The sequence below is a fragment of the Pseudochaenichthys georgianus genome, unplaced genomic scaffold (genome assembly GCF_902827115.2).
Source record: "Pseudochaenichthys georgianus unplaced genomic scaffold, fPseGeo1.2 scaffold_417_arrow_ctg1, whole genome shotgun sequence".
Taxonomy (NCBI): Eukaryota; Metazoa; Chordata; class Actinopteri; order Perciformes; family Channichthyidae; genus Pseudochaenichthys; species Pseudochaenichthys georgianus.
The window spans coordinates 95961-113489 of NW_027262982.1; positions in this window are offsets into that span (position 1 = coordinate 95961).

A 17529-nucleotide genomic window follows, 5' to 3' on the forward strand; every position below is an offset into this window, starting at 1 on the left:
CAAATGGCGTATTTCCACTACACGGCCTCGCTCGGTATGGCTAGGCCTCGTTAGGCCTTGTTAGGCCAGGCTCACTTTATGGCGCATTTCCATTACAGTTTAGGAACTGGGGCAGTAACTATAGTAACGCAGTGTAGGCGGAGGAGTCGTGACGTCATCTTCAATGCGAAACACAAAAACAACATCAGCTGTTAGCTGTTAGCCCTCTGAGCTCACAGCTCCTCGTATCTATTCGGAAACTAGACCAAAGTTAAACAAGTACAAACCACAGACTGTCTGTGTCATGGCGAATACAGTCGCTGGTTTATTTATGTCTGTAGGCCGTTGCTGTGAGTGTGGACGGTCGGAGCATATACTGCGTTAGCTTAGCCGATCTCCATTCAGAAAACACCCATTTTAAAAGGTTGTTCGCCTGCCGTCTGTCTGCAGACTTGTCAAAGCATTAATTCATGGTTTTTACTAACCGGTATCAGTATGTTTTTACTTCGGCATCATTTTGAAACGTGTATTACAATTAAATCACGGTCAAATATGTTCATCTTGTTGTGGTAATCAGAGGGTGTCGTTTTTTTCTCATGCTGATATTCTGAACAATCTGTGCCGTTGTATTTGCTGTAAAGTGTCTCTACTGTAGGCTATTTTTATTATATATACAGCACTTTGGCTCGACCAAAAATCGTTTAGAACTGTGCTATATAAATAAAACTTGATTTGATTTGATTTAGTTGTAGCCCCCTTGCCAGTGATCCTCTCTCTAGTTTAGCATACTCAGCCCGACTCAGCCTGGTTGTTGGCCCGGAAAGAACCTCGATTTTATGGGGCCAGAAAAACAGTGAAATAGTACCCATTAGCCGGTACTACGCTAAGTGGAAACGCAACCAAAAACGGGCTCCGCGCTGGAGTGGAAATGCGCCAAAAGACAGCTAACTGGGTAAGAGTATGTTCCCTGACAGTAGTTGACTTCTGATCCGGTCACTCAGAGGGGGGTGGGGGCTGGTGAACGGTATGATCAATGTTTGTAAACACTGTGTGTAATGACTGAATGAACACAAGTAGAGGACTCAAAAGCACGACTCAGAGACAGAGGCTTAGGATGCAAAAAGGGTCTTTATAGCCAAGGTTCGGTACACGGGAGATCAGTCAATAAGGCTACCAAAACATACGAGGATTAGACAGGGACCGAGTCAGGACACGAAGCTGGGTCAGGTACACGTGGAATCAGATACTAAGAAAAACACTGCTGGAACGATAGAAGCAACTAAGACGAACTGGCACTGAAGGGAATGTGGATGCAGACTAAGTAGGCAGAGGGAGAGATGATAATGGGGAACAGGTGAGGCTAATTAGGGAAGGGAAGCAGGTGGAGTTCAATCAAGGGCAGGAAAGCTGAGACTGAAATGAGAGAAACAACAATGAAAACAGGAACAATAACAAAACATCAACATGCTGGCTAAGCCCTTACAGTACCCCCCCTCTAGGGACGGCACCTGACGTCCCAGTGGCGTTGAAAGTCTTGGATGAGGTCCTTACTAACATTACTGGTGGAGACCCATGACCTCTCCTCAGGACCGTAGCCCTCCCAGTCAACCAGGCACTGACGTCACCGACCTCTAGGTTGAACTGCCAAGAGGCGTTGCACAGTATATACAGGTCCACCATCAATAAACCGGGGGGGGTGGAGGGGGTCTGGAGGTGGGAACCAGTGGACTCACTTTAACCGGTTTGATGCGTGACACATGGAATGTAGGATAGGCCCTCAAGGATCGAGGTAGTCGAAGATGCATTGCCACAGGATTGATGACCTTGGATACCGGGAAGGGACCCACAAAACGAGGAGCCAGTTTGCGTGACTCCACTCGAAGGGGCAGGTCTCCAGTAGAGAGCCACACACTCTGTCCAGGTTGGTAGGCACGAGCAGAGATACGTCGGCGATCGGCCATCCAGGTGCGATGACATCGGCGAATGAGGGCATAGGCAGATGGAACACTGACCTCCTTCTCCAGGTCGGGGAACAACGGCGGTTGGTATCCATAGGCACACTGAAAAGGTGAGAGACCAGTAGCAGAACTAGGCAAAGTGTTGTGTGCGTACTCCACTCAAATAAGATGTGTGCTCCACGTGGCAGGGTTCTGAGACACCAGGCAGCGTAGACAGGTCTCAAGCTCCTAATTCAGCCGCTCCGTCTGGCCGTTAGACTGCAGATGATATCCAGAAGAGAGGCTGACTGTGGCACCGATGAGCGAGCAGAAAGCCTTCCAAAACTGTGAGGTAAACTGTGGACCCCGGTCTGACACAACATCCCTGGGGAAACCATGGAGAGGGAAAACATGGAACAACACTGCCTCTGCTGTCCCTCTGGCAGATGGCAACCTAGGCAGCGGTACAAAGTGGACCATCTTCGAAAATCTATCCACAGTTGTTAATATAGTGGTGTTACCTTGAGACGGCGGCAACCCTGTGACGAAGTCCAACGAGATGTCAGACCAGGGGCGATGTGGCACTGGGAGCGGGCGCAGAAGACCAGAAGGGGCTGACGGGAAGTCTTGTTCCGGGCACAGACTGAACAGGCTGCCACGTACTCCTTGACCGACCTCTCCATGGAGGGCCACCAGAACCGCTGCTTTAAGAACATGGTGCGGCGAACGCCAGGATGGCAGGAGAGGAGGGAAGTATGTGCCCAGTGGATGACCTGTGAGAGAAGAGGGTCAGGAACAAACAACCGGTTCAGTGGGCAACTGTCGGGAACCAGAACATTAGCACTCGCCTGCCTGACCCTCTCCTCAATGTCCCATGTGACTGCCCCCACTACACAAGAGGAAGGAATTATTAACGAGGGAATGCGAGGAGCTGGATTGGAATCAAACAGGCGGGATAGGGCATCAGCTTTAGCGTTCTTAGAACCGGGACGGTATGACAGAGTGAAGTTGAATCGGGTAAAGAATAGGGCCCTCCTGGCTTGTCTAGAGTTGAGGCGTTTTGCAGATCTGATGTCAACAGAATGGTCAAAGCGTGGTCAGTCAATAAGATAAACTAATGAATAAATGCGTGTGATTCTTACAGTACCTGCTGTCCACAGCTAACAGTATGAGAACGCTCCTTCGCTGAATGAACTCCTGACAGCTAAAACACATTTCAGTGCAAACCATGTTGCGTAACAGTAAGTACTAAACTATGTGACCATCGAAAGATGAAAGACAATATAATTTGTCATTTAAAAAAGGACCACTTCCTTTTGTTAAAACCTTATCCTCAAACCGACTGCATTATTTTTTTAATAAGTATTGAAATGACAGTATCTTGATGTTAAATCTGTCTTTGTGTAGAAGTGCATTCTGTGTCTGTAGCCGCAGAGCTCTCACAATGTCCAATAAGAGGAAACGGATCCTAAACTCTGGCTATCGTTGACCCGACAGTAACACAACATGCTTCAGGAGACAGGTGTTTACTGAAGACAGGAGAGCAGGCTATGATTGGTTGTTCATTGTCACATGACAAGCGGTGCGCACTGCCTTGTCCAAAAGTGATACTACTTTCGACTAAGGACACAGCCTTGTCTACAATGACAAAACTAAACATGGCATGTGATCGTCACCCCAAGCATTCTGCAAATATTATTTTTCCTCAGAAGAAGAAGAACCGAAAAACCCCTGCCCTTCCTACTTAGTAAATAAATATCACAGCTTTCATCCAACCATTAACAGAAAAAGAGATGTTGTTCTGAAAGCTGTTCCAAATCAAATGTATAATTGATACAGACTCAAACGCTAAGTTAGAGTCACACAGTAGGTCTTGTTAACGAGCTGAGAGTCTACAACAAGCTTCATGTTGTTATTGCTAACAATGTACACACATAAAGATCACGAGTCATTGTTTATCAAGAAACAGGAACTCAAGCTTGATCATGGGGAACTTTCTTATCTGGTCTCACTCTTCCCACTTAGTAAATACAGAACATACATTTTCATGCACGCTTTTTAATGGTTTTGAAGGTATTTCAAGGGGATTATTGTTATAGTTTGCATTTCTTGAATGTTGTATTATGTTTGAATATCATTTCTTTATAAAACTAACAACATGCCTACTGCCTACTGTAACTCCCTCATGTCATTTTTTAATGACAAAATAGAAAACATTCACCAGCAACTAACTCCTAACACCACCTGCAGTGTATCTCTCCCTGTTTTCACCGACCCTCTCTCTCATTCTCTTTCAAGTTTCACACTTCCCTCTGCTGTTGTAATATCTGACCTCATCAGTAAATCCAAGCCATCTACCTGTCAGTTAGACCCTCTTCCTACCCCCCTGGTAAAAGCCTGTCTACCTTCATTGTCCTCCCTTATAACTGTCATCATACACTCCTCCCTCACCTCTGGTCTTGTCCCCTCACTTTTCAAATCAGCCGCCATCACGCCCATACTGAAGAAACCTGGTGCAGACCCCAACAACTTTAATAACTACCGTCCCATATCTAACCTACCATTTCTCTCAAAAATCCTGGAAAAAACTGTTGCATCCCAGATCCATACCCACTTGTCTGACAATAGCCTGTACGAACAATTTCAATCTGGTTTTCGCCCCCATCACAGCACAGAAACAGCACTGGTGAAAATCACTAACGACCTCCTCATGGCAGCTGACTCCGGACTATTAACCATCCTCATCCTCCTTGATCTTAGTGCAGCTTTTGACACCATTTCCCACAGCATCCTCATTGACAGACTGACCTCCATCGGGATCACTGACACACCCCTCCTCTGGTTTAAATCATACCTCTCTGGCCGCACTCAGTTCATCCAACTCAAAACCTTCAAATCACAGCCACTTCCAGTCACGACCGGTGTTCCCCAGGGCTCTGTCCTGGGGCCTCTTCTTTTTATCATCTATTTACTTCCTCTAGGCTATATCTTCCGTAAACACAACATCCACATTCATTGCTATGCGGATGACACCCAGCTCTACTTGTCCTCCAAACCAACCACCATCCTCCCTCCATCTTCCCTGTCTGACTGCTTACAGGACATAAAATCCTGGTTTTCCTCAAACTTTCTCAAACTTAACGACAGTAAAACCGAGGTTCTCCTCATTGGCACAAAATCCACCCTAACCAAACCTGACAGTTTTTCAATTACTATAGACAACTCTTCAGTCTCCCCCTCCCCTCAGGTTAAGAGTCTGGGTGTCATCCTCGACGGCACACTTTCATTCAAATCTCACATCAGTAATATCACTCGGTCTGCCTATTTCCATCTACGCAACATCAACCGCCTCCGCCCGTCCCTTAACCCTAAGACCACCGCCATTCTTGTTCACACCCTGGTCACTTCCCGCATCGACTACTGCAACTCCCTTCTCTTTGGTCTCCCTCTCAAATCCATCCACAGACTTCAACTGGTTCAGAACTCTGCCGCCCGCATCATCCCCAGAACCCCCTCCATTAACCACATCACTCCTGTTCTTCAGCAGCTTCACTGGCTCCCCGTCAAATCCCGTATCGTTTTTAAGATTCTGCTCCTCGCCTTTAAGGCCATCCATACCCTCACTCCTCTGTACCTCTCCGACCTCCTGCACATCAACACACCCATCCGCACACTCAGATCTTCTGCTTCCCTCAGCCTCACTGCACCCCCCTTCCGTTTAACCACCATGGGGTCTAGAGCCTTCAGCCGCTATGCACCCCGCCTCTGGAACTCCCTCCCACCTGACATCCGCAACACTGACTCTCTCCCCATTTTCAAATCACGCCTCAAAACATATCTCTTCACACTCGCATATCCACCCTGATCGTTATCCATCACACATCCTCTGTTTTATTTATTTGATTTGTTATATACTGCATTGTCTTGTTTATGTTTCTTATGCTGGTGTTAGGTATTGTGTATCTTGTTTTTATGTGTTTGTACGGCGACCTTGAGAGCCTTGAAAGGCGCCTATATAAAATAAATGAATTATTATTATTATTATTAACATAGGGAAAGATTGCGGTTTAGATAGAAATAGAGGTAGGCAGGTGGGAAAGTAAATATTACCTGTGTTAAGACAAAGAACGTACTCTAATCTGGATAACTATGCTCATCTCTGAGGGTGTCTGCTTGGTCTACTCTAAGGTACCCTTAACCTGGAAAAGGCTCTCAGAAGTTGTGTAAGGGTTTGATATTTATATGAGAGTGAACAAACCCTAAGGTTAAAGCTGTACTTTCATTGCCTACAGAGCAAACAGGTCCACAGACGACGCCATAGCCCTCACCATCCACACTGCCCTCTCACACCGGGACCAGAGCAACACATATGTGACAATGCTGTTCATTGATTACAGTTCAGCCTTCAATACCATTGTGCCCTCCAAGCTGGTCATCAAGCTCAGAGACCTTGGGCTGAACAGCGCCCTCTGTGACTGGATCCTGAACTTCCTTACGGCAGACCCCAGGCAGTGCGGGTGGGAAACATCACATCCTCCACCCTGATCCTCAACACCGGAGCCCCTCAAGGCTGCGTGCTCAGCCCTCTCCTCTACTCCCTGTTCACTCACGACTGCGTGGCCACACACAGCTCCAACGCCATCGTGAAGTTTGCTGACGACATGACCGTCATCGGCCAGATCACAGACGGCAACGAGACGGCGTACAGAGAGGAGGTCGAAAATATGACATCTTGGTGCCAAGATATCAACCTCCATCTCAACGTCAGCTAAACAAAGGAGCTGATTGTGGATTACGGGAAGCAGCAGAGAGAGGGACACGCCCCCATCGCATCAATGGGACTACGGTGGAGAGAGTCAGCAGCTTCAGGTTCCTCGGGGTCCACATCACTGAGGACCTGACGTGGACTCTTCACTGAGGACCTGACATGGACTCATCACTGAGGACCTGACGTGGACTCATCACTGAGGACCTGACATGGACTCTTCACTGAGGACCTGACATGGACTCATCACTGAGGACCTGACGTGGACTCATCACTGAGGACCTGACATGGACTCTTCACTGAGGACCTGACGTGGACTCTTCACTGAGGACCTGACATGGACTCATCACTGAGGACCTGACATGGACTCTTCACTGAGGACCTGACATGGACTCATCACTGAGGACCTGACGTGGACTCTTCACTGAGGACCTGACATGGACTCATCACTGAGGACCTGACGTGGACTCATCACTGAGGACCTGACATGGACTCTTCACTGAGGACCTGACATGGACTCATCACTGAGGACCTGACATGGACTCTTCACTGAGGACCTGACATGGACTCATCACTGAGGACCTGACGTGGACTCATCACTGAGGACCTGACATGGACTCTTCACTGAGGACCTGACATGGACTCATCACTGAGGACCTGACATGGACTCTTCACTGAGGACCTGACATGGACTCATCACTGAGGACCTGACGTGGACTCATCACTGAGGACCTGACATGGACTCTTCACTGAGGACCTGACATGGACTCATCACTGAGGACCTGACGTGGACTCTTCACTGAGGACCTGACGTGGACTCATCACTGAGGACCTGACGTGGACTCATCACTGAGGACCTGACGTGGACTCTTCACTGAGGACCTGACGTGGACTCATCACTGAGGACCTGACGTGGACTCATCACTGAGGACCTGACATGGACTCTTCACTGAGGACCTGACATGGACTCATCACTGAGGACCTGACATGGACTCTTCACTGAGGACCTGACATGGACTCTTCACTGAGGACCTGACATGGACTCTTCACTGAGGACCTGACATGGACTCATCACTGAGGACCTGACATGGACTCTTCACTGAGGACCTGACGTGGACTCATCACTGAGGACCTGACATGGACTCATCACTGAGGACCTGAGATGGACTCTTCACTGAGGACCTGACATGGACTCTTCACTGAGGACCTGACATGGACTCATCACTGAGGACCTGACATGGACTCATCACTGAGGACCTGACATGGACTCTTCACTGAGGACCTGACATGGACTCATCACTGAGGACCTGACATGCACTCATCACACTAACACCACCACCAAAACAGCTCGACAGCGGCTCTTCTTCCTCCGCAGGCTGAGCAGGTTCAACATGGACTCCAGGATACTCTGCAACTTCTACAGGTGCTTCATAGAGAGGATCCTGACCTTCGCAGGTGCTCCATAGAGAGGATGCTGACCTTCTACAGGTGCTCCATAGAGAGGATCCTGACCTTCGCAGGTGTTCCATAGAGAGGATCCTGACCTTCTACAGGTGCACCCTAGAGAGGATCCTGAACTCAGCAGGTCAAAATAGGCATGGCACTTTCTGAGACGATAACTACCTGGATCGGCTCACCCCAGGGATGTGTCTTATCCTCTCTTTTATTTATTTTATACACCAACTCCTGCATCAGCACTTTTCCCAACAGGCACTTTATGAAGTGTGCAGACGAGACGGCCAGCCTCCTATTGGATGAGGAAGAGGAGCATGGGCCTGTCCTTGACTTCTTTACTAACTGGTGTGAGAAGTCAAACCTGCTTCTCAACACCTCAAAAACAAAGGAGATGGAAATAGATTTTAGAAAAGCCCAATCGCCCACCCGACTCTTTTAAATAGCGAGCCCATTCAGTGCGTCACTGAGTACAAGTATCTTGGTGTCGTGCTTGACCACAAGCTCAGATGGGATGTTTGGTCTGAGAAAGTAAATGCCGAGTCTCAACAAAGAATGTTCTTTTTAGGTAAATTGTCTTTTGATGTCGGCAACAGAAAGGTTAAGATGTTGTATCATGCTTTTATTGAAAGTGTGCTCTCCTTCGGGCGGCATCTTATGCTGGTTCGGCAACGCCCCTGAGGCACAGGAAAAGTCAGTCAGGAGGGCCGTAACTTTGTCCAGTAAATTGACAGGAATCTCATTTGCTAATATAGAAAGCTTATACGAGGACAGTTTTAAAATTGGCACACAATATTGTGAGTGAGCTGAGGCACCCTCTTAACTCTTTTGAACTGCTGCCACCCGGGCGGAGATATCGTGCTCCTCTGTTTAAAGAGAACAGATCTAGGCTGTCTGTCGTCCCACAAGCCATCACACTCCTGAATCAGTGATGGCGAGGACGCTCTCCTCTCTTCTATGCACATTTTACTTACTTTCTTATATTTATAAACACATTTCTTTTAAATATTTGTTTTGCTAATTTTTACTTGAACTTAACATATTTTTTTCAATTTTATATTTTTATTACACATTTTTCTACATTCCTATAATTATGGAAATATTTGTTTCTATTTTATTTTATAGTTTTATCGCAAATATTTACTTATAAATACTTTTTAAATCAATTTACTTTATATTTGTATCACATATTTCAAATTTGACTCCTCGTTAAACCATTTTATTAAATTATATTACATTAATTGAACATTTTACCTTCTTGACTAATATGTCTTTATTTAATATTTTTTATTGGCCTTTTTTCTACCTTCCTATAATCATATTCTTTCTTTAAAAACATTTTTCTATTTCAAATGTTACTCTTACTTCTTGTGTTAATAAAGACATTTATATTCTATTTTATTATTGGACATTTTCACTTGACAGTTATTATATTGTGTATTTTAATTATACTTACTTTACTTGTAATTCTAATAATGACCTTTTACCTGTGAGCTGTAGTAACCTCCTGCGGACACTAGAGGGCGGCAGAGCGTCATGAAGACTCCACTGCAACAAACGAGACTTTAATAAAACAATAAAATAAAAATAATTCAATTAATTGTTATTGCAGATGTTACTCTAACTTCTTGTGGTAATAAAGACATTTTTATTCTATTTTATGTTATTATTGGACATTTTTACTTGACATTTTTATATTGTATTTTATTTATATTTGCATTATTTGCAATTCTAATAATGACCGTTGACCTATGAGCTGTAGTAACCTCCTGCGGACACTAGAAAGCGGCAGAGCGTACGAGACTTTAATAAAAAAATAACAATAATTCAATTAATTGTTATTGCAGATGTTACTCTAACTTCTTGTGGTAATAAAGATATTTTTATTCTATTTTATGTTATTATTGGACATTTTTCTTGACATTATTATATTGTATTTTATTTATACTTGCATTATTTGCAATTCTAATAATGACCTTTTACCTGTGAGCTGTAGTAAAAAAATTGTGGACACTAGAGGGCGGCAGAGCGTCATGAAGACTCCACTGCAATAAACGAGAATTTAATAAAACAATAAAATAAAAATAATTCAATTAATTGTTATTGCAGATGTTACTCTAACTTCTTGTGGTAATAAAGACATTTTTATTCTATTTTATTTTATTATTGGACATTTTTACTTGACATTATTATATTGTATTTTATTTATACTTGCATTATTTGCAATTCTAATAATGACCGTTGACCTGTGAGCTGTAGTAACCAACTGTGGACACTAGAGGGCGGCAGAGCGTCATGAAGACTCCACTGCAATAAACGAGACTTTAATAAAACAATAAAATACAAATAATTCAATTAATTGTTATTGCAGAAGAACCAGCACCTTACCGTGGTAGAGAGGTTTGTGTGCCCTGATGAACCTGGGGGCTGTGTTGTCTGGAACCTTGTGTTCCTGGTAGGGTCTCCCATGGCAAATTGGTCTCAGGCAAGGGGCCAGACTAAGATTGGTTCAAAAGACCTCATGAAAGGAAAAACAAGAAGTGAGGATACCCGGCCCGGAGGAAGCCCGGGGTCCCCTTCTGGAGCCAGGCCCAGAAGGAGGACTCGTCGGCGAGCGTCTGGTGGCCGGGCTTGCCGCGGAGCCCGGCCGGGCCCAGCCCGAAAAGGCAACGTGGGCAACACCTCCGCTTCTCCGTCCCGCGGGCCCACCACCTACGGGAAACATCGATGGGGTCGGGTGCGCTGCCAGACGGGTGGCAGTGAAAGCGGAGGGTCTCGACGGACCAGACCCGGGCGGCAGAAGCTGGCTTTGGGGACGTGGAACGTCACCTCTCTGGGGGGGAAGGAGCCGGAGCTTGTGCGGGAGGTGGAGCGGTACCAGTTGGATCTGGTTGGGCTCACCTCTACGCATAGCGTCGGCTCTGGAACCTTACTTCTGGATAGGGGTTGGACTCTATTCTTCTCCGGAGTTGCTCAAGGTGTGAGGCGCCGGGCGGGTGTGGGGATACTCACAAGTCCCCGGTTAGGTGCTTCGTTGTTGGAGTTTACCCCAGTGGACGAGAGGGTCGCCTCCCTACGCCTGCGGGTTATGGGGGGGAAAACTCTGACTGTTGTGTGTGCTTATGCACCCAACAGCAGTTCAGAGTATACGGCCTTCTTGGAGACCCTGGAAAGAGTCCTGTATGGGGCTCCTGAAGGGGACTCCTTAGTCTTGCTGGGAGACTTCAACGCACATGTGGGCAATGATGGAGACACTTGGAGGGGCGTGATTGGGAGGAACGGCCCCCCTGATCTGAACCGGAGTGGTGTTTTGTTACTGGACTTCTGTGCTAGTCATGGATTGGCCATAACAAACACCATGTTCGAACATAAGGATGCTCATAAGTGTACGTGGTACCAGAGCACCCTAGGCAGAAGGTCCATGATCGATTTCGTTATTGTATCATCGGACCTGAGGCCGTATGTTTTGGACACTCGGGTAAAGAGAGGGGCGGAGTTGTCAACTGATCACCATCTGGTGGTGAGTTGGGTCGAGTGGCGGGGGAAGCCTCTGGATAGACCTGGTAAGCCCAAACGTGTAGTTCGGGTGAACTGGGAACGTCTGGAGGAGGCCCAAGTTCAGGAGGCCTTCAACTCACACCTCCGGCGGAGCTTTTCGGGCATTCCTGTGGAGGTTGGGGACATTGAACCAGAGTGGTCGGTGTTCAAAGCCTCTATTGCCGAAGCCGCGGTGGGGAGCTGTGGTCTCAAGGTCTTAGGTGCCTCAAGGGGCGGTAACCCTTGAACCTCCTGGTGGACACCGGTGGTCAGGGAAGCCGTCCGACTGAAGAAGGAGGCCTTCAGGGATTTGTTATCCCGGGGGACTCCCGAAGCAGTTGCAAGGTACCGACAGGCCCGAAGGGCAGCAGCCTCATCCGTGGCCGAGGCAAAGCAGCGGGTGTGGGAGAAGTTCGGAGAAGACATGGAGAAGGACTTTCGGGCGGCACCAAAGTTGTTCTGGAAAACTGTCCGACACCTCAGGAGGGGGAAGCAGGGAACAATCCAAGCTGTGTACAGTAAGGATGGGACGTTGTTGACCTCAACTGATGGAGTGTTGGGACGTTGGAAGGAACACTTTGAGGAACTCCTGAACCCGACAACTCCGCCCTCTATGTTAGAGGCAGAGCTGGAGTATGACGGGGGATCAACGCCAATCTCCCGGGGGGAGGTCACTGAGGTCGTCAAACAACTCCACAGTGGCAAAGCCCCGGGGGTGGATGAGATCCGCCCGGAAATGCTGAAGGCTCTGGGTGTTGAGGGACTGTCATGGTTGACACGTCTCATCAACGTTGCGTGGAAGTCGGAAACAGTACCGAAGGAGTGGCAGACCGGGGTGGTGGTCCCCCTTTTCAAAAAGGGGGATCAGAGGGTGTGTGCCAATTACAGAGGCATCACACTACTCAGCCTCCCCGGGAAAGTTTACTCCAAGATACTCGAAAGGAGGGTCAGGCCGATTGTCGAACCTCAGATTGAGGAGGAACAATGCGGATTCCGTCCTGGTCGTGGAACGACGGATCAGCTCTTTACTCTCGCAAGGATCCTGGAGGGGGCCTGGGAGTACGCTTATCCGGTCTACATGTGTTTTGTAGACTTGGAGAAGGCATATGACCGGGTTCCCAGGGAGTTACTTTGGGAGGTGCTGCTGGAGTATGGGGTGAGGGGGTCTCTACTCAGGGCCATCCAATCTCTGTACTCCCAAAGCGAGAGCTGTGTCCGGGTCCTCGGCAGTAAGTCGGACCCATTTCCGGTGAGGGTTGGCCTCCGCCAGGGCTGCGCTTTGTCACCAATCCTGTTTGTAATATACATGGATCGGATTTCGAGGCGTAGTCGTGGGGGGGGGGGTCTGCAGTTCGGTGGACTAAGGATTGCACCACTGCTTTTTGCAGATGATGTGGTTCTAATGGCTTCATCGGTCTGCGACCTTCAGCACTCACTGGATCGGTTCGCAACCGAGTGTGAAGCGGCTGGGATGAGGATCAGCACCTCCAAATCTGAGGCCATGGTTCTCAGCAGGAAACCGATGGACTGTCCACTCCAAGTAGGGAATGAGTCCTTACCCCAAGTGAAGGAGTTCAAGTATCTCGGGGTCTTGTTCTCGAGTGAGGGATCAATGGAGCGTGAGATGGGCCGGAGAATCGGAGCAGCGGGAGCAGTATTGCAGTCGCTTTACCGCACCGTTGTGACGAAAAGGGAGCTGAGCCGGAAGGCAAAGCTCTCTGTCTACCGGGCCATTTTCGTTCCTACCCTCACCTACGGTCATGAAGGATGGGTCATGACCGAAAGAACGAGATCGCGGATACAAGCGGCCGAGATGGGTTTCCTCCGCCGGGTGGCTGGTGTCTCCCTTAGAGATAAGGTGAGAAGTTCGGTCATCAGGGAGGGACTCGGAGTTGAGCCGCTCCTCCTTCGCGTCGAAAGAAGCCAGTTGAGGTGGTTCGGGCACCTAGTTAGGATGCCACCTGGGCGCCTCCCTAGGGAGGTGTTCCAGGCACGTCCAGCTGGGAAGAGACCAAGGGGTAGACCTAGGACCAGGTGGAGGGATTATATCTCTTCGCTGGCCTGGGAGCGCCTTGGGATCCCCCAGTCAGAGCTGGTTGATGTCGCCAGGGAAAAGGAAGTTTGGGGCTCTCTGCTGGAACTGCTACCCCCGCGACCCGACCACGGATAAGCGGGAGAAGATGGATGGATGGATGGATGGTTATTGCAGATGTTACTCTAACTTCTTGCGGTAATAAAGACATTTTAATTCTATTTTATGTTATTATTGGACATTTTTACTTGACATTATTATATTGTATTTTATTTATACTTGCATTATTTGCAATTCTAATAATGACCTTTTACCTGTGAGCTGTAGTAACCTCCTGCGGACACTAGAGGGCGGCAGAGCGTCATAAAGAATCCACTGCAACAAACGAGACTTTAATAAAACAATAAAATAAAAATAATTCAATTAATTGTTATTGCAGATGTTACTCTAACTTCTTGTGGTAATAAAGATATTTTTATTCTATTTTATGTTATTATTGGACATTTTTCTTGACATTATTATATTGTATTTTAATTAGAGCCGGGACTCGATTCAAAAAATTAATCTAATTAATTAGAGGCTTTGTAATTAATTAATCGAAATTAATCGCATTTTTAATCAAATATACATATTTGACCTGAGAACAGTGAGAAGCAATTTTCACATGGATTTGACTCCAAGTGGTCTTCAGTCGAGTGCAATCCAGTGAGCCAGGGAGTTGGTTATTTTCTCAAACGTGGACTTACTTATCCTGGCCCTGAAACCAGTCATCTGGTTGAGTGTGGGTTGGGTCAGGGTGTGGTTCCTTGCACTCGGAGTCGGGCTAACTGCTACATGCTAGCTGCTACATGCTTTGCATTTAGGTGATACTTTAGGCTTGATGTGCTGCGGTGATATGCAAATTCTTTATTGCATAACTTGTCGACGCTTCCATCCGTCCGTTTTTTAAAACAAAAGTTCCCATCCACGGGGCCGACCAAAGCGGTCTCATCAGCTTGTTCGTTCATGTTTGACTATTGTTCACCGTGGTTTGTTGTTGTTTGAAGTCCCATGCTGAAGTCATGAACGTTAGTTGGTGCTCCAGTATAATCGGTACGCCTGAAACTCATCCAGTGAGAAACGTTCCGCTGTGCAAAAATAAGTGCGATTAAAGTGCGATTAAAATGCGTTAATTTTTGTGTAATTAATTAATCTTAATTAACGCGTTAAAGTCCCGGCCCTAATTTTAATTATACTTACTTTATTTGTAATTCTAATAGAGTGGCGAAGCCCCTCCCTTTCCGGGAGCCTCCATGGGACCCCGGAAGCGTAAAATTATACATTGAAGTCAATGGAGAGAGAAAGGTTATCTTTTGATCCCGTTTGAATTGTGCCACGAATGACACATATGATGTTTGTCAATTTAAAAGAATATTTTGCAAGTAAATTTTTTTTAAATGTGTCGTAAAACTGTGAAGTTACACATTTTTGTGTGTGAAACCGCTGAGTGAACTACAGGTCTCTGGTCTCGCACAATACGCGTCACCATCACAAAGACGGCCGTCACGTTAGCAAATTTCACCTGTTTCTTTCAGAATGAGAATAAAAGTATAAAACGAGGTGACTACAAGTCTGGACACGTTGAGAGCTGTACATACACGAAAGGGGAGTTAGTCGGTTCTGTAAGAGCAGCGGGACCGGCTTTACAAGGTTTCGGTGAGTAATATGAGTGCAATGTGTAACGTTAATGTCAGCTAGCTAACATTAGCTAACAAGGTACACTAACGTGTTTGGTTTTAGCAACTAGTTTTCTCCTGAAGAACGTCGTGGTCTCTGTGTGTATGCTGTGGATTACATTAGTGTTCACAAGAACAAGGTAAACTCCCGTGTTTTGTTTTAGTTGCTCTTCAGATTGAAGCGGCCAGTTTTATATCGACTATACTGTATGTGTGATCTCGTTGTGTCATTTGAGTTTATTTGCTGTGTGTAGATTCAAGGGTTTTGGTTATCTTGTACATTTGTTTGGTTATCCAGGCACAGCTGTGTGTGACTCCCTCTGGTGCACCGGAATGTGTTTTCCTAATGTAGAGAGCATTGATTAATTAATAAACTACACACTGAGTCTAGATCCTGACCAAATCCTTTTTTATTGTTGATCAAATGTTTTTCAAAAATATATTCATACACATTTAGAAAAATACAATGTACAATCACAACCAATACAACACACATTACAAAAAATACAGAAAAAACAAACAATAACAACAATCAGACAAAACTATGGAAAAATAACCCCTCCCACCCCCAGATCCGGACCATCCTTGTATTATTGCTCATTCAATCTATTATAGCATGCTAACAAATGGTACTCACTTTATTTGTACAGATCAGCATGGGAGACGATGGCGCGATGCAGAGCGCTGTCTGTGATTGTGCACGGGGGATGTACAAATGCAGCCACGCTGCAGCATTGGCAATATGTGCCATGTGGCAGATCAGCTTCACAGATGTTGAGTGCCAGTGGAGGAAGCCTGGCACTTCAAAAGTAGTCCAGCCGGTGTCTCAACTTTACCAACAGTGAGAGGAGACATACAACCCACTGGCCAGAGACATCGCCACTGAGGATGTAGACTGGTTCAGGTCTGCACTGAGGGGCGCACAGTGTGGCATGGCATGGCTTCACCTGAGCCAGAGCCGCGGCCTCAACATCAGGCCATTGTCACCGTGCCGGAGCTGGTGAAGGGGCATGGGGGTCGGGGGCTTGAGGCAATTCTTGCCTCAATGCGACTGAGCAGAGACCAGCAAGCTGCCATCCAGACAGCCACCGGAGGACAGCGGACAAAGTGACAGTTACACAGGCGGGGCAGGTTGACAGCCAGCAAGTTTGGTGCTGTGCTGCGGTCGGGACTTTCATCCACTCCATGCACGTCCCTCATGAAGAGGGTGCTCGGGGGGTACAACTTGGACGGAGTCATGGCTGTCAACTGGGGGGTTGTAAATGAGGCCGAAGCGGTGAAGGCTTTTGTGCAGGCCTATCGGGAGAGTGTTCGAGTCTGGTCTCTTTGTGAGTGAGTCTGTGTTTTGGGAGCATCCCCCGATGGACTTGTGCAGCCATCTGCCCTGCTGGAGGTGAAGTGTCCACCATCATTATATAGGATATATATATATATTTGTATACATATCTGTAAATTGTATAATTTTATTTGATTTAAAAGTATTTTTGATCTCTGTCTATAAACACAAACTGAGTAAGATTGACAATAAAGTTGACTTTGAAAAATATATATATTCTTTATGAAAATAGTTGCCTGTTGGAGAAATGAATCCAAATGAAACGTTGGACTGAACTACAACTACGCCTTTAAATCTCTACGGACTGTTTTTCAGTGGGATGGCAAGTTCCTATCTTTAAACATTTATTAGTTTGTTCTCAGAACAGATTTGATTTTCTGAAGTTAATTTAACTTAACCATGTAAGGTCATTATTAAAAAGGTACAATCAATTTGTTTAGGGTTGAATAAAATAATGATAAACATTTCATTTGGATGATTTACTGACAGAATAAGAAACTCAATGATGCTCTACTCACCTGTTCCTTTTTATAAAGTGAAACAGTTGAAACGATAGATTTTAGTAAACTTAAAAACAACCTTCTCCAAAAGCTATCGAGGAATATACCGAATACTTGTTTTAGAACTTTATTACATATTTTTATATAAATAGTTTGAGTGATCCATAATTGACAGAAGCTGGTGTTTACACTGACCTGTTACTCTTTGTAACTTCTTTAAACCACTACCTCACTCATTTCTTTCATTCATCACGGTTCAGTAAACTAAGTGATACA